We start from the raw sequence: 23,650 nt of genomic DNA, 5'->3' as shown, positions 1-23,650 counted from the left end.
TGTTCTCTTATGCAATTTATGAATCACTAGTGAGGGGAATGGAAAAAAGATGAGTCCCCGCCTGTGTTTCACACAGTGCTAGCTAGTTAGCCCCTTCTCTTCCTTTGGGCGGATGGAGGACGGAGAACTGAGGTAATATCACTCAGATGTTTTTATATAGCAAGTACAAAGCTCTTACATCTCCTAAAATCTTTAACACACACAGCCTACTGCCTACTCTGTATTCAAGGGTGGCAAACTGGGGAAGTAGGGGAGGGAGAGAGAGTGATGGAGAGAGAGAAAGAGAGTGATAGAAAGAGAGAGAGAGGAAGCGAGGAGGAGAGGGAGAGAGAGAGAGAGACAGAGGGAGAGAGAGAGGAAGCGAGGAGAGAGAGAGAGAGAGTGAGAGAGGAAGCGAAGAGGAGAAGGAGATGCAGTTCGTAGATAAGCTTCTTCTACAGAAATACATGTAGGCCTATGATACACATCAGTGTTTCCCAACCCTGGTCCTCCAGTACCACCAACCCTGGTCCTCCAGTACCACCAACCCTGGTCCTCCAGTACCACCAACCCTGTTCCTCCAGTACCACTAACCCTGGTCCTCCAGTACCACCAACCCTGTTCCTCCAGTACCACCAACCCTGTTCCTCCAGTACCACCAACCCTGTTCCTCCAGTACCACCAACCCTGTTCCTCCAGTACCACCAACCCTGTTCCTCCAGTACCACCAACCCTGGTCCTCCAGTACCGCCAACCCTGGTCCTCCAGTACCGCCAACCCTGGTCCTCCAGTACCGCCAACCCTGTTCCTCCAGTACCGCTAACCCTGGTCCTCCAGTACCACCAACCCTGTTCCTCCAGTACCACTAACCCTGTTCCTCCAGTACCACCAACCCTGGTCCTCCAGTACCACCAACCCTGGTCCTCCAGTACCACCAACCCTGTTCCTCCAGTACCACCAACCCTGTTCCTCCTGTACCTCCAATGTGTACTGTTGGTGGTACTGGAGGACCAGGGTCGGGAAACACATGGACACCTCTGAACTTTGACACATCACCTTGTCAACCAATCAGCTTCCTCTCCTGGCTCTCCCCAGTGGCAGTGTGTTGTTCTCTCTTTCCCCTCAGCCAACCAGCTGCCAGCGTGTATAGCCTAGCCGTGTTTAGCCTAGCTGGTGTATGGAGCGCTCTCCAACAGAGGGCCTAATTACAGGCACACGGCAACAGATTTAGCCAGGATGCTAACCAGAACGGAGGAGGCAGAAGGGAGGGTTCAGCTGGAAAGTAACGGCTGGACGAGAGCTTCACAAGAGCGGACCACAGAGAAGAGGGGGCGGCTATTTCAGGAACCGCCGTTCTCATTATTTATCATAGTTTGAGTCTCTCCGCACGATGCACCAACCTACAACCTACAATTGAATGGGTGCAGATGGGCAGGCAGGCCAGCCTCACTCCTTCCCTCGCCGACCCAACCGAGGCCGACCCTCCCACTCAACCCCACTGCCAGATCTGTGTCCCGCCCAAACCTCACCGAACACACTGGCAGATAACACTAAACCAAGACGTGAGATTTAACACCCATAAGCCTTACGTTTACACACCACACAACTAACAAGTATTGCTTTGCATAACTACTTGTCAATACAAACACAACCATAGAGGTAACCCTATAGCGTCAGTGGTCTGCATGAGGGATGAGGAATGCAGTTCCAGTGTGGCGACTGCCATGTAGAACAATGACCGTCAGATGTGACAGTGACCGATTAGTTGGCAAGACAGCACCAACTGATCTGAGACCAGGCTAGACCTGTACAGTAGAGTGAAGTGTGTGTAAAGTATGAGACAGTTTGTCAGTTCACAGATACATGGACGATTGATAGTAAAACCAAGAGGAGATGAGGGGAGAGGAGCAAGGGAGAGGAGAGGAGAGGAGAGAGGACAGGAGAGCATAGCAAAGAGAAGAGGAGAGCATAGCAGAGAGGAGGGCAGAGAGGAGAGCAGAGAGGAGGGCAGAGAGGAGAGCATAGCAGGGAGGAGGGCAGAGAGGAGGGCAGAGAGGTGAGCAGAGCAGGGAGGGCAGAGAGGAGGGCAGAGAGGTGAGCAGAGCAGAGGAGAGCAGAGAGAAGAGGTGAGGAGAGCAGAGAGGAGGGCAGAGAGGAGAGCAGAGAGAAGAGGAGAGGAGAGCAGAGGAGAGCAGAGAGGAGGGCAGAGAGGTGAGCAGCGAGGTGAGCAGAGAAGAGGAGAGCAGAGAGAAGAGGAGAGGAGAGCAGGATGCACCACTTCCACCCACCATGTCCTCTATACAGCTGCTCTCTCTGAAGCAACCTCACACTTCACTCTCATCTCTCACTCTCTCCATCCAGTTCTCTATCCCCATACCACCATCTCTCTCCATCTTTCTCTCTCTACATCTCTCTTCATCCCTCCATCTCTCGCTCTCTCCTTCTCTCCCACTCCATACATATACTGTATATAAAAAAACACAGAAAACATATGGTGCTGCAGAGAATGATAGCTGCTGTCTTAAGGGTTTGTGATCAATTCTGCTATTTTGTGTGTTTTTTTTTCCAACTTTATTTTAACATTATATTTCCGCATTCATTTCCTATGACCAAAAACAGCTTCTGGACATCAGAACAGAAATCACTGACCTCCATTTGGATGAAGATTTCTACTGCAACAAGTCTGCCAACTGCTGATGTTCTGCTCATCCCGGCCCTAATCCTCTGGAGTCGAGAGGAAGACACGGCGCAAGTGGGGCAAATGAGCGGGCTCGCTGACGAGTAAATAAACCGCCTCTAACCTCCATTCTATTGGGTAATGCACAACCACTAAAGAACCAACTGAAAAAGGTCCATTCGAGACTATCCGATCACAGGAAACCTGAAGAACTTCAATCTCCTATGTTTCTCGGAGTCGCGGCTGAACAAGGACATGGATATTATACATCTAGCTGGTTTTTCATGCTTCTTCAAGACCGAATAGCAGCTTCGGGTAAGTTTAAGGGGGGAGGTGTGTGTCTCTGTTTACAACATCCGTTGCACAATCTCTAACGTCGAGGTTTTGCTCTCCTGAGTTAGAATACCTCGTGTTAAACTGCAGACCATGCTATTTACCAAGATCATTTTCATGTGTATTTTTCATAGCTGTATGTTTACCACCACAAACAGATGCTGACACTAAGACCGGATTCAACGAGCTGCATAGGGCCAAAAGCAAACAAGACAATGCACATCCAGAGGCCAGGCTCCTAGTGGACAGTCATTTTAATGCAGGGAAACTGAAATCTGTTTTACCTCATTTTTTACCAGCATGTCATCTGTGAAACTACAATTGAAAAAACGCTAGATCACCTTTACTCCACACAAAGGAATGCATACAAAGCTCTTCCTCACCCTCAATTTTGCAAATCTGACCATGACACATTTCCTTCTAATTCTTGCTAAGAAGCAAAAACTCAAGAAAGTACCAGTGATGCTCTCAATACTGAAGTGGTCCGATTAAGAAAATGGGATTGTTTCGCTAGCACAGACTGGAATATGTTCCGGGATTCATCTGATAACATTGAGGCGTTTACCACATCAGTCACCAGCTACATTAATAAGTGCCTCAACGATGTCGTACCCACAGTGACCGTACGCACATACCCCAACCAGAAGCCATTGATTACAGGCAAAATCTTCTCTGGGCTTAAGGCTAGATCTGCCACTTCCAAAGAGCGGGACACTAATCCGGACGCTTACAAGAAATCCCACTACGACCTCCGACAAGCCATCAAACATTGAAAACTTCAATACAGGACCTTATCGAATTCTACTACGCCAGCTCTGATGCTCGTTGAATGTGTCAGGGCTTGCAAACTATCACAGATTACAAAGGAAATCCAAACTAGATTCCTTCAAGCAACTGAACCATGCATGAAAGCACCAGTTGTTCCGGACGACTGTGTGATCACGCTCTCCAATGTAAGACCTTTAAACAGGTGAACATTCACACGGCCGCAGGGCCAGATGGATGACCAGGACACATACTCAGACCATGCGCTGACCTGCTGGCAAGTGTCTTCACTGACCCAGTCTGTAATACCTACCTGTATGTATATATTTTTTTCCCAAACCTGGGTCTTTAGTAATGCCTCTACTACTGTGATGCAGTGCCTTAGACTGATGCACCACTCAGGAGGCCCAGCTCTTTGTGTTGCTGACATTGAGGGAGAGGTTGTTGTCTTGACACCATATTGACAGGTCTTTGACCTCCTCCCTATAGGCTGTCGCATCGTCATCTGTGATCAGGCCATCCACCGCTGTGTCATCAGCAAACTTAATGATGGTGTTAGAGTCATGCATGGCCACGCAGTCATGGGTGAACAGGGAGTGCACGATGGCACTAAGTACGCACCTCCGAGGGGTCCCCGTGTGGAGGGTCTGCGTGCTCAGTCCCAAGGTCCTGAGCTTAATGATGAGCTTTGTGGGCACTATGATGTTGAACGCTGAGCTGTAGTCAATGAATAGCATTCTCACATAGATGTCCCGGTTGTCCGGGTGGGAAAGGGCAGTGTGGAGTGCAGTGGAGATTGCGTCATCTGTGGATCTGTTGGGACGGTATGCAAATTGGAGTGGGCCTAGGGTGTCTGGGTTAATGGTGTTCATGTGAGCCCTTACCAGCCTTTCAAAGCACTTCATGGCTACGGACATGACTGCTACGGGTCGGTAGTCATTTAGGCAGGTTATCTTAGTGTTATTGGGCACAGGGACTATGGTGGTCTGCTTGAAACATGTTGGTATTACAGACTCAAACAGGGAGACGTTGAAAATGTCAGTGAAGACACTTGCCAGCTGGTCAGCGTATGCATGGAGTACACGTCCTGGTAATCCGTCTGGCCCAGCGGCCTTGTGAATGTTGACCTGTTTAAAGGTTTTACTCACATCGGCTGCGGAGAGCGTGATCACACAGTTGTCCGGAACAGCTGGTTCACTCATGCATGTTTCAGTGTTACTTTCCACGAAGCGACCATAGAAGTGATTTAGCTCGTCTGGTAGGCTCGTGCACTGGGCAGCTCTCGGCTGTGCTTCCCTTTGTAGTCTGTAATAGTTTGTCGGAGCCGGTGTAGTACGATTCGATCTTAGTGTCCTGTATTGACGCTTTGCCTGCTTGATGGTTCGTTGGAGGGTATAGGGGGATTTCTTATAAGCTTCCGGGTTAGAGTCCCGCTCCTTGAAAGCGGCAGCTCTATCCGTTAGTTCAGTGCGAATATTGCCTGTAATCCATGGTTTCTGGTTGGGATATGTACGTACAGTCACTGTGGGGACGACGTCCTCAATGCGCTTATTGATAAAGCCAGTGACTGATGTGGTGTATTCCTCAATGTCATCGGAAGAATCCCGGAACATGTTCCAGTCTGTGATAGCAAAACAGTCCTGTAGTTTAGCATCTGCTTCATCTGACCACTTTTTTATAGACTGAGTCACTGGTGCTTCCTGTTTTAATTTTTGCTTGTAAGCAGGAATCAGGAGGATAGAGTTATGGTCAGATTTGCCAAATGGAGGGCGAGGGACAGTTTTATACGCATCTCTGTGTGTGGAGTAAAGGTGGTTTAGTATTTTTTTCCCTCTCGTTGCACATTTAAAATGCTGATATATATTAGGTAAAACTGATTTAAGTTTCCCTACATTAAAGTCCCCGGCCACTAGGAGCGCCGCCTCTAGATGAGAATTTTCCTGTTTGCTCACGGCGGTATACAGCTCATTGAGTGCGGTTTTAGTGCCAGCCTCGGTCTGTGGTGGTATGTAGACAGCTACGGAAAATACAGATGAAAACTCTCTAGGTAGATAGTGTGGTCTACAGCTTATCATGAGATACTCTACCTCGGGTGAGCAAAACCCTGAGACTTCATTGGATATCGTGCACCAGCTATTGTTTACAAATATATCCACCCTGTGTCTTACCAGAAGCTGCTGTTCTGTCCTTCCGATAGAGTGTATAACCCGCCAGCTGTATGTTCTTAATGTTGTCGTTCAGCCACAACTCAGTGCGACATAAGATATTACAGTTTTTAATGTCCCGTTGGTAGGATATACATGCTTTCAGTTTGTCCCATTTATTTTCCAGCGATTGAACGTTAGCTAGCAGAATGGAAAGAAAGGGCAGATTAGCCACTGGTTGCCTGATCCTCACAAGGCATCCTGATCTCTTTCTGCGAATCCTACGTTTCCTTTTCCAGTGAATCACAGGGATCTGGGCCTGGTCGGGTGTCCGTAGTATATCCCTCGAGTCCGACTCATTTAGAAAGAACTCCTCGTCAAATTTGAGGTGAGTAATCCCAGTTCTAATGTCCAGAAGTTGTTTTCAGTCATAAGAGACGGTAGCAGCAACATTATGTACAAAACAAGTTATGAACAATGCGAAAAAAGAAAAAAAAAATAGCATGATTGGTTAAGAGACGATAAGACGGCCATCTCTGCACCATCTGAGTTGACCCTTTTTTACAATAACTCTTTTGACATCACATACACTGCTCCGGTTCATCCCCCAGCCACATTGACAGGGCTGTAGTGGAGCGAGTCGAGAGCTTCATGTTCCTCGGTCTCAACATTACTAAGGAATTATCATGGTCCACACACACCAGCACAGTTGTGAAGAAGGCACGAAAGCGCATCTTTCCCCTCGGGAGGCTGAAAAGATTCAGCATGGGCCCTCAGATCCTCAAAAGTTTGTACAGCTGCACCTTTGAGAGCATCTTGACTAGCTGCATCACCGCTTGGTATGGCAACTGCTTGGCATTCGACCGCAAGGTGCTACAGAGCAGAGTGTGTACAGCCCAGTACATCACTGGGGCCAAGCTCCCTGCCATCCAGGACCTCTATACCAGGCGGTGTCAGCGGAAGGCCCTAAAAATGGTCAAATACTCTAGCCAGGGTCATAGACCGTTCTCTCTGCTACCGCACGGCAAGTGGTACCGATGCACCAAGTCTGGAACCAACAAGACCCTAAACAGCTTCTACCCCCAAGCCATAAGGGCTTGGGGGTAGATAAGTAGTTAACCAACAGCTACCCAGACTATCTGAGTTGACCCTTTTTACACTAACTCTATTGACATCACATACACTGCCACTGTTTATTATCTATCCTGTTGCCTAGTCACTTTATACTTACCTATATATACGCTTGAACCTCAATGACCTCGTACCCCTGGACATAGACTCGGTACTGGTACTCCCTGTATATAGCCACGTTATCCTTACTCATTGTATACAGTATTTATTCTTTGTGTTACAATTTATTCTCTGTGTTATTTTTATTTTCATTATTTCTCTCTGCATTGTTGGGAAGGGCCCGTAAGTAAGCATTTCACTGTTAGTCCACACCTGTGTTTTACGAAGCATGTGACAAATAGCATTTGATTTGATTGGATATATCTATTTTTCCCTCACTGGTCTCTTCATACATGCTCCCTGAACTACAGTCCTTCCACAAGTTCCTCTTTGCAGCAATCTTCAATCTCTCTGTTCTTTGGGAACTTTCAACAACTCATGACGTTAGTTGTCCCAGTGTAGAAAGTTGCATATATTATTGCACAATAGTTTTGCTCTATAGGCGACAGTGATCATGCAGATAGACCCAGATAGGTTGGACACGCATCCTGTCAACCTACTAGAATCACTCCTCTTAACATACACCTTCTTTATCAGTACACTTCCTCTCACAGTCCTTTCCCCCTGAAATTCTTAGAAACGTCTACCTATTTCTACTGACACGGTGATTTAATCACGAGATGTGAGAGATAATGAACAAAAGCATAGAACTGACTATCAGAAACCCAGGTCAAAACAACAGATGTCATCGGCTTAGATAATGCTGACCCAACTGTCATTCATCGGCTTAGATAATGCTGACCCAACTGTCATTCATCGGCTTAGATAATGCTGGCCCAACTGTCATTCATCGGCTTAGATAATGCTGGCCCAACTGTCATTCATCGGCTTAGATAATGCTGACCCAACTGTCATTCATTGGCTTAGATAATGCTGACCCAACTGTCATTCATTGGCTTAGATAATGCTGGCCCATCTGTCATTCATCGGCATAGATAATGCTGACCCAACTGTCATTCTTTCAGTACTCAAAAATAAAATGTAATTCTCGTTGCTAACCGCCCACCTCCCTCCAGAATCAGAGTCAGTTAGCCATCAGGTGAACTTAGACAGGCTTGCTGTACCCTTATTTGGGGAACGCCTCCTTCTGCTCTCCCCCATGACAGACTGACAGTGACAAGTGGGTTAAGAAACAACAAAATTAGCTAAATCCACCAGTCTGTTCCCGCGGAAACCAATCACACATAGAGAGATAATGATGAACATCAGGATAACCCCTTGCCTCACCTTAGAAGTGCTGCCCACTCGCCTGTAGCTCAGCGCTCATCTATGGCTGATGTCAGCATGCTAGGCAGGATGGGAAATAAGGAGTGGGAGGTGGGAGGGGTCCTGACCTGACAGCGCTTGGGGCACTGACTGTGCTGTGCGGTGTTTCTCTCTCCAACAAGGTCTCACGGTCTCACTTCAGAATCCGACTTTTGTCCATAAACATCACATTTCGAAGGTTAAGTTTAGGCATTAATTACGACTGGTTAAGGTAAGGGTTAAGGTTAAGGTTAAGGATAAGGTTACGAATGGTTAAGATAAGGGTTAAGGTTAAGGATAAGGTTATGAATGTTTAAGGTAAGGGTTAAGGTTAAGGATAAGGTTATGAATGGTTAAGGTTTGGGATAAAGTTATGAATGGTTAAGGTAAGGGTTAAGGTTGTGAATGGTTACGGTTTGGGATAAGGTTATGAATGGTTAAGGTTTGGGATAAGGTTATGAATGGTTAAGGTAAGGGTTAAGGTTAAGGATAAGGTTATGAATGGTTAAGGTTTGGGATAAGGTTATGAATGGTTAAGGTAAGGGTTAAGGTTAAGGATAAGGTTATGAATGGTTAAGGTAAGGGTTAAGGTTATGAATGGTTAAGGTAAGGGTTAAGGTTGTGAATGGTTAAGGTTTGGGATAAGGTTATGAATGGTTAAGGTAAGGGTTAAGGTTTGGGATAAGGTTATGAATGGTTATGGTAAGGGTTAAGGTTTGGGATAAGGTTATGCATGGTTATGGTAAGGGTTAAGGTTTGGGATAAGGTTATGAATGGTTAAGGTAAGGGTTAAGGTTTGGGATAAGGTTATGAATGGTTAAGGTAAGGGTTAAGGTTTGGGATAAGGTTATGAATGGTTAAGGTAAGGGTTAAGGTTTGGGATAAGGTTATGAATGGTTAAGGTAAGGGTTAAGGTTTGGGATATGGTTATGAATGGTTAAGGTAAGGGTTAAGGTTTGGGATAAGGTTATGAATGGTTAAGGTAAGGGTTAAGGTTTGGGATATGGTTATGAATGGTTAAGGTAAGGGTTAAGGTTTGAGATAAGGTTATGAATGGTTAAGGTCTGGGATAGGGTTATGAATGGTTAAAGTAAGGGTTAAGGTCTGGGATAAGGTTATGAATGGTTAAGGTAAGGGTTAAGGTCTGGGATAAGGTTATGAATGGTTAAGGTACGGGTTAAGGTTTGGGATAAGGTTATGAATGGTTAAGGTAAGGGTTAAGGTTAAACAAATATATAAAAAATACTGAGTGCCTAGCACCAACTCACCCCATTGGCTTCAGGCAATCACATGCAGTACAGGAAGTATAGGTTTCGGTAGCCTACATAATGCCTTAATTGGGCACGAACATAACATAACAGTTTTCAAGAGTTATGAGACTGTTACTAGAAAAATAGGTCACTGGGTTCCATTTGACTGCACCTGCAGTAGGCATATACTGGATCTAATGTAATGTATAAACACAGGTCTTACAGTAAATGACACATAGCTCTGTAACAGATATCTAATGGGATGTGAATCTAATCAGTCCATCTCCTAGGGCAACTACTCCTGCCTATAGGCATAACAGGGCATACTGGGACCACCCAGGGACATACTCTGGCTGCCTCTCATTTCAGCAGTACAGTCACCAGCTCAGCTCTGTTCACTCTACAGTCATACTGAAGAGGCAGAAGATATGACTCACACCACTAGGCTACAATATGTGATGTTCATTTTTGAAAGCTTTCAAAATTAAATATTGTATTTTTTGTATAATGTTTTATACTTTTATACTTTCCCTACTATTGTCTACTATTTTCATGCATTTTGCATTTTGCATTTTCATGCATTTTGCAACAGTTTTTAAATGAAAGATAACTTTTTGTTTACAGGATAAGAGAAACAAAAGTATATTATATTTTTCCACTACCAGAACTGTAAGTGTCAGAATGACCTCAAGCTCCACAGAAAGCCACCATGTCATTATGTCAGCTGCATGATAAATAGAAGTGAGGAGGTTGGGTTAGACATCCCACACTGCACAGCTAACCCCTCAACACAGGGGACTGGGACACTGCACAGCTAACCCCTCAACACAGGGGACTGGGACACTGCAAAGCTAACCCCTCATCACAGGGGACTGGGACACTGCACAGCTAACCCCTCATCACAGGGGACTGGGACACTGCACAGCTAACCCCTCAACACAGGGGACTGGGACACTGCACAGCTAACCCCTCAACACAGGGGACTGGGACACTGCAAAGCTAACCCCTCATCACAGGGGACTGGGACACTGCACAGCTAACCCCTCATCACAGGGGACTGGGACACTGCACAGCTAACCCCTCAACACAGGGGACTGGGACACTGCACAGCTAACCCCTCATCACAGGGGACTGGGACACTGCACAGCTAACCCCTCATCACAGGGGACTGGGACACTGCACAGCTAACCCCTCATCACAGGGGACTGGGACACTGCACAGCTAACCCCTCATCACAGGGGACTGGGACACTGCACAGCTAACCCCTCATCACAGGGGAGGGACACTGCACAGCTAACCCCTCAACACAGGGGACTGGGACACTGCACAGCTAACCCCTCATCACAGGGGACTGGGACACTGCACAGCTAACCCCTCATCACAGGGGACTGGGACACTGTACAGCTAACCCCTCATCACAGCTGACTGAGACACAAACCAGAGCTGACTCAGCAACCAGATCAACAGACAGAGGCACAGAGCATGGACACGGACAGACAGATAAACACACACACACACACACACACACACACACACACACACAGAGAACCTCTGGGTTGGTCAGCCAGTGGAAAAATAGCGATGGAGTTATCTGTGATAGACAACAGAGCTATAGGGGCCCTGGGTGTCTTTTCATGACAAGTGCTGTGAGATCAATCCAGATAGGTTACTGTTCCACTGTTCAAACCACTGATAGCCGACTGAGACCAGCTACATGGTTACTGATGGAGAATGTTCCACTGTTCAAACCACTGATAGCAGACTGAGACCAGCTACCTGGTTACTGATGGAGAATGTTCCACTGTTCAAACCACTGATAGCAGACTGAGACCAGCTACCTGGTTACTGATGGAGAATGTTCCACTGTTCAAACCACTGATAACAGACTGAGACCAGCTACCTGGTTACTGGTGGAGAATGTTCCACTGTTCAAACCACTGATAGCAGACTGAGACCAGCTACCTGGTTACTGATGGAGAATGTTCCACTGTTCAAACCACTGATAGCAGACTGAGACCAGCTACCTGGTTACTGATGGAGAATGTTCCACTGTTCAAACCACTGATAGCAGACTGAGACCAGCTACCTGGTTACTGATGGAGAATGTTCCACTGTTCAAACCACTGATAGCAGACTGAGACCAGCTACCTGGTTACTGATGGAGAATGTTCCACTGTTCAAACCACTGATAGCAGACTGAGACCAGCTACCTGGTTACTGGTGGAGAATGTTCCACTGTTCAAACCACTGATAGCAGACTGAGACCAGCTACCTGGTTACTGATGGAGAATGTTCCACTGTTCAAACCACTGATAGCAGACTGAGACCAGCTACCTGGTTACTGATGGAGAATGTTCCACTGTTCAAACCACTGATAGCAGACTGAGACCAGCTACCTGGTTACTGATGGAGAATGTTCCACTGTTCAAACCCCTGATAGCAGACTGAGACCAGCTACCTGGTTACTGATGGAGAATGTTCCACTGTTCAAACCACTGATAGCAGACTGAGACCAGCTACCTGGTTACTGATGGAGAATGTTCCACTGTTCAAACCACTGATAGCAGACTGAGACCAGCTACCTGGTTACTGATGGAGAATGTTCCACTGTTCAAACCACTGATAGCAGACTGAGACCAGCTACCTGGTTACTGATGGAGAATGTTCCACTGTTCAAACCACTGATAGCAGACTGAGACCAGCTACCTGGTTACTGATGGAGAATGTTCCACTGTTCAAACCACTGATAGCAGACTGAGACCAGCTACCTGGTTATTGATGGAGAATGTTCCACTGTTCAAACCACTGATAGCAGACTGAGACCAGCTACCTGGTTACTGATGGAGAATGTTCCACTGTTCAAACCACTGATAGCAGACTGAGACCAGCTACCTGGTTACTGATGGAGAATGTTCCACTGTTCAAACCACTGATAGCAGACTGAGACCAGCTACCTGGTTACTGGTGGAGAATGTTCCACTGTTCAAACCACTGATAGCAGACTGAGACCAGCTACCTGGTTACTGATGGAGAATGTTCCACTGTTCAAACCACTGATAGCAGACTGAGACCAGCTACCTGGTTACTGATGGAGAATGTTCCACTGTTCAAACCACTGATAGCAGACTGAGACCAGCTACCTGGTTATTGATGGAGAATGTTCCACTGTTCAAACCACTGATAGCAGACTGAGACCAGCTACCTGGTTACTGATGGAGAATGTTCCACTGTTCAAACCACTGATAGCAGACTGAGACCAGCTACCTGGTTACTGATGGAGAATGTTCCACTGTTCAAACCACTGATAACAGACTGAGACCAGCTACCTGGTTACTGGTGGAGAATGTTCCACTGTTCAAAACACTGATAGCAGACTGAGACCAGCTACCTGGTTACTGATGGAGAATGTTCCACTGTTCAAACCACTGATAGCAGACTGAGACCAGCTACCTGGTTACTGATGGAGAATGTTCCACTGTTCAAACCACTGATAGCAGACTGAGACCAGCTACCTGGTTACTGATGGAGAATGTTCCACTGTTCAAACCACTGATAGCAGACTGAGACCAGCTACCTGGTTACTGGTGGAGAATGTTCCACTGTTCAAACCACTGATAGCAGACTGAGACCAGCTACCTGGTTACTGATGGAGAATGTTCCACTGTTCAAACCACTGATAGCAGACTGAGACCAGCTACCTGGTTACTGATGGAGAATGTTCCACTGTTCAAACCACTGATAGCAGACTGAGACCAGCTACCTGGTTACTGATGGAGAATGTTCCACTGTTCAAACCACTGATAGCAGACTGAGACCAGCTACCTGGTTACTGATGGAGAATGTTCCACTGTTCAAACCACTGATAGCAGACTGAGACCAGCTACCTGGTTACTGATGGAGAATGTTCCACTGTTCAAACCACTGATAGCCCACTGAGACCAGCTACCTGGTTACTGGTGGAGAATGTTCCACTGTTCAAACCACTGATAGCAGACTGAGTCCCGCTACCTGGTTACTGATGGAGAATGTTCCACTGTTCAAACCACTGATAGCAGACTGAGACCAGCTACCTGGTTACTGATGAAGAATGTTCCACTGTTCAAACCACTGATAGCAGACTGAGACCAGCTACCTGGTTACTGATGGAGAATGTTCCACTGTTCAAACCACTGATAGCAGACTGAGACCAGCTACCTGGTTACTGATGGAGAATGTTCCACTGTTCAAACCACTGATAGCAGACTGAGACCAGCTACCTGGTTACTGATGGAGAATGTTCCACTGTTCAAACCACTGATAGCAGACTGAGACCAGCTACCTGGTTACTGGTGGAGAATGTTCCACTGTTCAAACCACTGATAACAGACTGAGACCAGCTACCTGGTTACTGATGGAGAATGTTCTACTGTTCAAACCACTGATAGCAGACTGAGACCAGCTACCTGGTTACTGATGGAGAATGTTCCACTGTTCAAACCACTGATAGCAGACTGAGACCAGCTACCTGGTTACTGATGGAGAATGTTCCACTGTTCAAACCACTGATAGCAGACTGAGACCAGCTACCTGGTTACTGATGGAGAATGTTCCACTGTTCAAACCACTGATAGCAGACTGAGACCAGCTACCTGGTTACTGATGGAGAATGTTCCACTGTTCAAACCACTGATAGCAGACTGAGACCAGCTACCTGGTTACTGATGGAGAATGTTCCACTGTTCAAACCACTGATAGCAGACTGAGACCAGCTACCTGGTTACTGATGGAGAACCTGGTTACTGGTGGAGAATGTTCCACTGTTCAAACCACTGATAGCAGACTGAGACCACCTGGTTACTGGAGAACCTGGTTACTGACTGAGAGAATGTTCCACTGTTCAAACCACTGATAGCAGACTGAGACCAGCTACCTGGTTACTGATGGAGAATGTTCCACTGTTCAAACCACTGATAGCAGACTGAGACCAGCTACCTGGTTACTGATGGAGAATGTTCCACTGTTCAAACCACTGATAGCAGACTGAGACCAGCTACCTGGTTACTGATGGAGAATGTTCCACTGTTCAAACCACTGATAGCAGACTGAGACCAGCTACCTGGTTACTGATGGAGAATGTTCCACTGTTCAAACCACTGATAGCAGACTGAGACCAGCTACCTGGTTACTGATGGAGAATGTTCCACTGTTCAAACCACTGATAGCAGACTGAGACCAGCTACCTGGTTACTGATGGAGAATGTTCTACTGTTCAAACCACTGATAGCAGACTGAGACCAGCTACCTGGTTACTGATGGAGAATGTTCCACTGTTCAAACCACTGATAGCAGACTGAGACCAGCTACCTGGTTACTGATGGAGAATGTTCCACTGTTCAAACCACTGATAGCAGACTGAGACCAGCTACCTGGTTACTGATGGAGAATGTTCCACTGTTCAAACCACTGATAGCAGACTGAGACCAGCTACCTGGTTACTGATGGAGAATGTTCCACTGTTCAAACCACTGATAGCAGACTGAGACCAGCTACCTGGTTACTGGTGGAGAATGTTCCACTGTTCAAACCACTGATAGCAGACTGAGACCAGCTACCTGGTTACTGATGGAGAATGTTCCACTGTTCAAACCACTGATAGCAGACTGAGACCAGCTACCTGGTTACTGATGGAGAATGTTCCACTGTTCAAACCACTGATAGCAGACTGAGACCAGCTACCTGGTTACTGATGGAGAATGTTCCACTGTTCAAACCACTGATAGCAGACTGAGACCAGCTACCTGGTTACTGATGGAGAATGTTCCACTGTTCAAACCACTGATAGCAGACTGAGACCAGCTACCTGGTTACTGATGGAGAATGTTCCACTGTTCAAACCACTGATAGCAGACTGAGACCAGCTACCTGGTTACTGATGGAGAATGTTCCACTGTTCAAACCACTGATAGCAGACTGAGACCAGCTACCTGGTTACTGATGGAGATTGTTCCACTGTTCAAACCACTGATAGCAGACTGAGACCAGCTACCTGGTTACTGATGGAGAATGTTCCACTGTTCAAACCACTGATAGCAGACTGAGACCAGCTACCTGGTTACTGATGGAGAATGTTCCACTGTTCAAACCACTGATAGCAGACTGAGACCAGCTACCTGGTTACTGATGGAGAATGTTCCACTGTTCAAACCACTGATAGCAGACTGAGACCAGCTACCTGGTTACTGATGGAGCATGTTCCACTGTTCAAACCACTGATAGCAGATTGAGACCAGCTACCTGGTTACTGATGGAGAATGTTCCACTGTTCAAACCACTGATAGCAGACTGAGACCAGCTACCTGGTTACTGATGGAGAATGTTCCACTGTTCAAACCACTGATAGCAGACTGAGACCAGCTACCTGGTTACTGATGGAGAATGTTCCACTGTTCAAACTACTGATAGCAGACTGAGACCAGCTACCTGGTTACTGATGGAGATTGTTCCACTGTTCAAACCACTGATAGCAGACTGAGACCAGCTACCTGGTTACTGATGGAGAATGTTCCACTGTTCAAACCACTGATAGCAGACTGAGACCAGCTACCTGGTTACTGATGGAGAATGTTCCACTGTTCAAACCACTGATAGCAGACTGAGACCAGCTACCTGGTTACTGATGGAGAATGTTCCACTGTTCAAACCACTGATAGCAGACTGAGACCAGCTACCTGGTTACTGATGGAGAATGTTCCACTGTTCAAACCACTGATAACAGACTGAGACCAGCTACCTGGTTACTGGTGGAGAATGTTCCACTGTTCAAACCACTGATAGCAGACTGAGACCAGCTACCTGGTTACTGATGGAGAATGTTCCACTGTTCAAACCACTGATAGCAGACTGAGACCAGCTACCTGGTTACTGATGGAGAATGTTCCACTGTTCAAACCACTGATAGCAGACTGAGACCAGCTACCTGGTTACTGATGGAGAATGTTCCACTGTTCAAACCACTGATAGCAGACTGAGACCAGCTACCTGGTTACTGATGGAGAATGTTCCACTGTTCAAACCACTGATAGCAGACTGAGACCAGCTACCTGGTTACTGATGGAGAATGTTCCACTGTTCAAACCACTGATAGCAGACTGAGACCAGCTACCTGGTTACTGATGGAGAATGTTCCACTGTTCAAACCACTGATAGCAGACTGAGACCAGCTACCTGGTTACTGATGGAGAATGTTCCACTGTTCAAACCACTGATAGCAGACTGAGACCAGCTACCTGGTTACTGATGGAGAATGTTCCACTGTTCAAACCACTGATAGCAGACTGAGACCAGCTACCTGGTTACTGATGGAGAATGTTCCACTGTTCAAGACCACTGATAGAATGTTCCAGTTCAAACCACTGAGACCAGCTACCTGGTTACTGATGGAGAATGTTCCACTGTTCAAACCACTGATAGCAGACTGAGACCAGCTACCTGGTTACTGATGGAGAATGTTCCACTGTTCAAACCACTGATAGCAGACTGAGACCAGCTACCTGGTTACTGATGGAGAATGTTCCACTGTTCAAACCACTGATAGCAGACTGAGACCAGCTACCTGGTTACTGATGGAGAATGTTCCACTGTTCAAACCACTGATAGCAGACTGAGACCAGCTACCTGGTTACTGATGGAGAATGTTGTTGAGACCACCTGGTTCAAACCACTGTTCAAACCACTGATAGCAGACTGAGACCAGCTACCTGGTTACTGATGGAGAATGTTCCACTGTTCAAACCACTGATAGCAGACTGAGACCAGCTACCTGGTTACTGATGGAGAATGTTCCACTGTTCAAACCACTGATAGCAGACTGAGACCAGCTACCTGGTTACTGATGGAGAATGTTCCACTGTTCAAACCACTGATAGCAGACTGAGACCAGCTACCTGGTTACTGATGGAGAATGTTCCACTGTTCAAACCACTGATAGCAGACTGAGACCAGCTACCTGGTTACTGATGGAGAATGTTCCACTGTTCAAACCACTGATAGCAGACTGAGACCAGCTACCTGGTTACTGATGGAGAATGTTCCACTGTTCAAACCACTGATAGCAGACTGAGACCAGCTACCTGGTTACTGATGGAGAATGTTCCACTGTTCAAACCACTGATAGCAGACTGAGACCAGCTACCTGGTTACTGATGGAGAATGTTCCACTGTTCAAACCACTGATAGCAGACTGAGACCAGCTACCTGGTTACTGATGGAGAATGTTCCACTGTTCAAACCACTGATAGCAGACTGAGACCAGCTACCTGGTTACTGATGGAGATTGTTCCACTGTTCAAACCACTGATAGCAGACTGAGACCAGCTACCTGGTTACTGATGGAGAATGTTCCACTGTTCAAACCACTGATAGCAGACTGAGACCAGCTACCTGGTTATTGATGGAGAATGTTCCACTGTTCAAACCACTGATAGCAGACTGAGACCAGCTACCTGGTTACTGATGGAGAATGTTCCACTGTTCAAACCACTGATAGCAGACTGAGACCAGCTACCTGGTTACTGATGGAGAATGTTCCACTGTTCAAACCACTGATAACAGACTGAGACCAGCTACCTGGTTACTGGTGGAGAATGTTCCACTGTTCAAACCACTGATAGCAGACTGAGACCAGCTACCTGGTTACTGATGGAGAATGTTCCACTGTTCAAACCACTGATAGCAGACTGAGACCAGCTACCTGGTTACTGATGGAGAATGTTCCACTGTTCAAACCACTGATAGCAGACTGAGACCAGCTACCTGGTTACTGATGGAGAATGTTCCACTGTTCAAACCACTGATAGCAGACTGAGACCAGCTACCTGGTTACTGATGGAGAATGTTCCACTGTTCAAACCACTGATAGCAGACTGAGACCAGCAAACCTGGTTACTGGTGGAGAATGTTCCACTGTTCAAACCACTGATAGCAGACTGAGACCAGCTACCTGGTTACTGATGGAGAATGTTCCACTGTTCAAACCACTGATAGCAGACTGAGACCAGCTACCTGGTTACTGATGGAGAATGTTCCACTGTTCAAACCACTGATAGCAGACTGAGACCAGCTACCTGGTTACTGGTGGAGAATGTTCCACTGTTCAAACCACTGATAGCAGACTGAGACCAGCTACCTGGTTACTGATGGAGAATGTTCCACTGTTCAAACCACTGATAGCAGACTGAGACCAGCTACCTGGTTACTGATGGAGAATGTTCCACTGTTCAAACCACTGATAGCAGACTGAGACCAGCTACCTGGTTACTGATGGAGAATGTTCCACTGTTCAAACCACTGATAACAGACTGAGACCAGCTACCTGGTTACTGGTGGAGAATGTTCCACTGTTCAAACCACTGATAGCAGACTGAGACCAGCTACCTGGTTACTGATGGAGAATGTTCCACTGTTCAAACCACTGATAGCAGACTGAGACCAGACCAGCTCAAACCACTGGATAGCAGACTGAGACCAGCTGTTACTGATGGAGAATGTTCCACTGTTCAAACCACTGATAGCAGACTGAGACCAGCTACCTGGTTACTGATGGAGAATGTTCCACTGTTCAAACCACTGATAGCAGACTGAGACCAGCTACCTGGTTACTGGTGGAGAATGTTCCACTGTTCAAACCACTGATAGCAGACTGAGACCAGCTACCTGGTTACTGATGGAGAATGTTCCACTGTTCAAACCACTGATAGCAGACTGAGACCAGCTACCTGGTTACTGATGGAGAATGTTCCACTGTTCAAACCACTGATAGCAGACTGAGACCAGCTACCTGGTTACTGATGGAGAATGTTCCACTGTTCAAACCACTGATAGCAGACTGAGACCAGCTACCTGGTTACTGATGGAGAATGTTCCACTGTTCAAACCACTGATAGCAGACTGAGACCAGCTACCTGGTTACTGATGGAGAATGTTCCACTGTTCAAACCACTGATAGCAGACTGAGACCAGCTACCTGGTTACTGATGGAGAATGTTCCACTGTTCAAACCACTGATAGCAGACTGAGACCAGCTACCTGGTTACTGATGGAGAATGTTCCACTGTTCAAACCACTGATAGCAGACTGAGACCAGCTACCTGGTTACTGATGGAGAATGTTCCACTGTTCAAACCACTGATAGCAGACTGAGACCAGCTACCTGGTTACTGGATGGAGAATGTTCCACTGTTCAAACCACTGATAGCAGACTGAGACCAGCTACCTGGTTACTGATGGAGAATGTTCCACTGTTCAAACCACTGATAGCAGACTGAGACCAGCTACCTGGTTACTGATGGAGAATGTTCCACTGTTCAAACCACTGATAGCAGACTGAGACCAGCTACCTGGTTACTGATGGAGAATGTTCCACTGTTCAAACCACTGATAGCAGACTGAGACCAGCTACCTGGTTACTGATGGAGAATGTTCCACTGTTCAAACCACTGATAGCAGACTGAGACCAGCTACCTGGTTACTGATGGAGAATGTTCCACTGTTCAAACCACTGATAGCCCACTGAGACCAGCTACCTGGTTACTGGTGGAGAATGTTCCACTGTTCAAACCACTGATAGCAGACTGAGACCAGCTACCTGGTTACTGATGAAGAATGTTCCACTGTTCAAACCACTGATAGCAGACTGAGACCAGCTACCTGGTTACTGATGGAGAATGTTCCACTGTTCAAACCACTGATAGCAGACTGAGACCAGCTACCTGGTTACTGATGGACCTGATGGAGAATGTTCCACTGTTCAAACCACTGATAGCAGACTGAGACCAGCTACCTGGTTACTGATGGAGAATGTTCCACTGTTCAAACCACTGATAACAGACTGAGACCAGCTACCTGGTTACTGGTGGAGAATGTTCCACTGTTCAAACCACTGATAGCAGACTGAGACCAGCTACCTGGTTACTGATGGAGAATGTTCCACTGTTCAAACCACTGATAGCAGACTGAGACCAGCTACCTGGTTACTGATGGAGAATGTTCCACTGTTCAAACCACTGATAGCAGACTGAGACCAGCTACCTGGTTACTGATGGAGAATGTTCCACTGTTCAAACCACTGATAGCAGACTGAGACCAGCTACCTGGTTACTGATGGAGAATGTTCCACTGTTCAAACCACTGATAGCAGACTGAGACCAGCTACCTGGTTACTGGTGGAGAATGTTCCACTGTTCAAACCACTGATAGCAGACTGAGACCAGCTACCTGGTTACTGATGGAGAATGTTCCACTGTTCAAACCACTGATAGCAGACTGAGACCAGCTACCTGGTTACTGATGGAGAATGTTCCACTGTTCAAACCACTGATAGCAGACTGAGACCAGCTACCTGGTTACTGATGGAGAATGTTCCACTGTTCAAACCACTGATAGCAGACTGAGACCAGCTACCTGGTTACTGATGGAGAATGTTCCACTGTTCAAACCACTGATAGCAGACTGAGACCAGCTACCTGGTTACTGATGGAGAATGTTCCACTGTTCAAACCACTGATAGCAGACTGAGACCAGCTACCTGGTTACTGATGGAGAATGTTCCACTGTTCAAACCACTGATAACAGACTGAGACCAGCTACCTGGTTACTGGTGGAGAATGTTCCACTGTTCAAACCACTGATAGCAGACTGAGACCAGCTACCTGGTTACTGATGGAGAATGTTCCACTGTTCAAACCACTGATAGCAGACTGAGACCAGCTACCTGGTTACTGATGGAGAATGTTCCACTGTTCAAACCACTGATAGCAGACTGAGACCAGCTACCTGGTTACTGATGGAGAATGTTCCACTGTTCAAACCACTGATAGCAGACTGAGACCAGCTACCTGGTTACTGATGGAGAATGTTCCACTGTTCAAACCACTGATAGCAGACTGAGACCAGCTACCTGGTTACTGGTGGAGAATGTTCCACTGTTCAAACCACTGATAGCAGACTGAGACCAGCTACCTGGTTACTGATGGAGAATGTTCCACTGTTCAAACCACTGATAGCAGACTGAGACCAGCTACCTGGTTACTGATGGAGAATGTTCCACTGTTCAAACCACTGATAGCAGACTGAGACCAGCTACCTGGTTACTGATGGAGAATGTTCCACTGTTCAAACCACTGATAGCAGACTGAGACCAGCTACCTGGTTACTGATGGAGAATGTTCCACTGTTCAAACCACTGATAGCAGACTGAGACCAGCTACCTGGTTACTGATGGAGAATGTTCCACTGTTCAAACCACTGATAGCAGACTGAGACCAGCTACCTGGTTACTGATGGAGAATGTTCCACTGTTCAAACCACTGATAGCAGACTGAGACCAGCTACCTGGTTACTGGTGGAGAATGTTCCACTGTTCAAACCACTGATAGCAGACTGAGACCAGCTACCTGGTTACTGATGGAGAATGTTCCACTGTTCAAACCACTGATAGCAGACTGAGACCAGCTACCTGGTTACTGATGGAGAATGTTCCACTGTTCAAACCACTGATAGCAGACTGAGACCAGCTACCTGGTTACTGATGGAGAATGTTCCACTGTTCAAACCACTGATAGCAGACTGAGACCAGCTACCTGGTTACTGATGGAGAATGTTCCACTGTTCAAACCACTGATAGCAGACTGAGACCAGCTACCTGGTTACTGATGGAGAATGTTCCACTGTTCAAACCACTGATAGCCCACTGAGACCAGCTACCTGGTTACTGGTGGAGAATGTTCCACTGTTCAAACCACTGATAGCAGACTGAGACCAGCTACCTGGTTACTGATGAAGAATGTTCCACTGTTCAAACCACTGATAGCAGACTGAGACCAGCTACCTGGTTACTGATGGAGAATGTTCCACTGTTCAAACCACTGATAGCAGACTGAGACCAGCTACCTGGTTACTGATGGAGAATGTTCCACTGTTCAAACCACTGATAGCAGACTGAGACCAGCTACCTGGTTACTGATGGAGAATGTTCCACTGTTCAAACCACTGATAGCAGACTGAGACCAGCTACATGGTTACTGGTGGAGAATGTTCCACTGTTCAAACCACTGATAGCAGACTGAGACCAGCTACCTGGTTACTGATGGAGAATGTTCCACTGTTCAAACCACTGATAGCAGACTGAGACCAGCTACCTGGTTACTGATGGAGAATGTTCCACTGTTCAAACCACTGATAGCAGACTGAGACCAGCTACATGGTTACTGGTGGAGAATGTTCCACTGTTCAAACCACTGATAGCAGACTGAGACCAGCTACCTGGTTACTGATGGAGAATGTTCCACTGTTCAAACCACTGATAGCAGATTGAGGCCAGCAACATGCGCACACTGTGGTTCTAGAGATCTTCAAAATCACCTTTCAAGATTTAAAGGTTGAAGAAAATGTTCACGTTTATTTAATCACTAATAACAAGAAAACAACCTGGCAAGACAATGAATACAGATTGAAGTCATCACAATGTGTGAATTTATTAAATCATTTCAATTTAAGACATTATTTGGGAAAGTATTATCTCTAAGTAACGTAACAATTCCCTGCCAGAGTTTCAGACTATGTGTGTTGTCTTTGTAGATAAATGATTGGCAAACACAGGGGATTCTGGGTCGTTGTCTGTCCACCCTCGGCTTGGCCACTACGCTCCATTTCTCAGTATGAGCGACTGAGACAGAGATGGTAAAGATCAGGAGCCAGTGTGTATGAGATGATCTCTTTAGATAGGTTTGACAGAGTTGTAGTGTGTATCCTGGCAGGCCAAAGTCAAGTAGTCACTGTGTTCTAGCCTAAAAAATGTATACACAAAAACAGCCACTTCAGCAAGACTTGTTACTGCAAATATACATTCTAATGGACAATGGACACCCAGCTAGCACTTAAAGTTCTGAGAACCATACGTTTCTTGGAGCTTGGTGAGAGTGTGGTTGGCCTATGGTTATTTTGGATACAACCTTCCCACAACGTTCTGGTAATGGTGCAGGATAGTTGCTGGG

Source organism: Oncorhynchus nerka, linkage group LG22, assembly GCF_034236695.1.
Source record: "Oncorhynchus nerka isolate Pitt River linkage group LG22, Oner_Uvic_2.0, whole genome shotgun sequence".
Lineage (NCBI taxonomy): Eukaryota > Metazoa > Chordata > Actinopteri > Salmoniformes > Salmonidae > Oncorhynchus > Oncorhynchus nerka.
The sequence above is the reverse complement of the archived record's forward strand: the minus strand, read 5'-3'. Positions refer to the sequence as shown.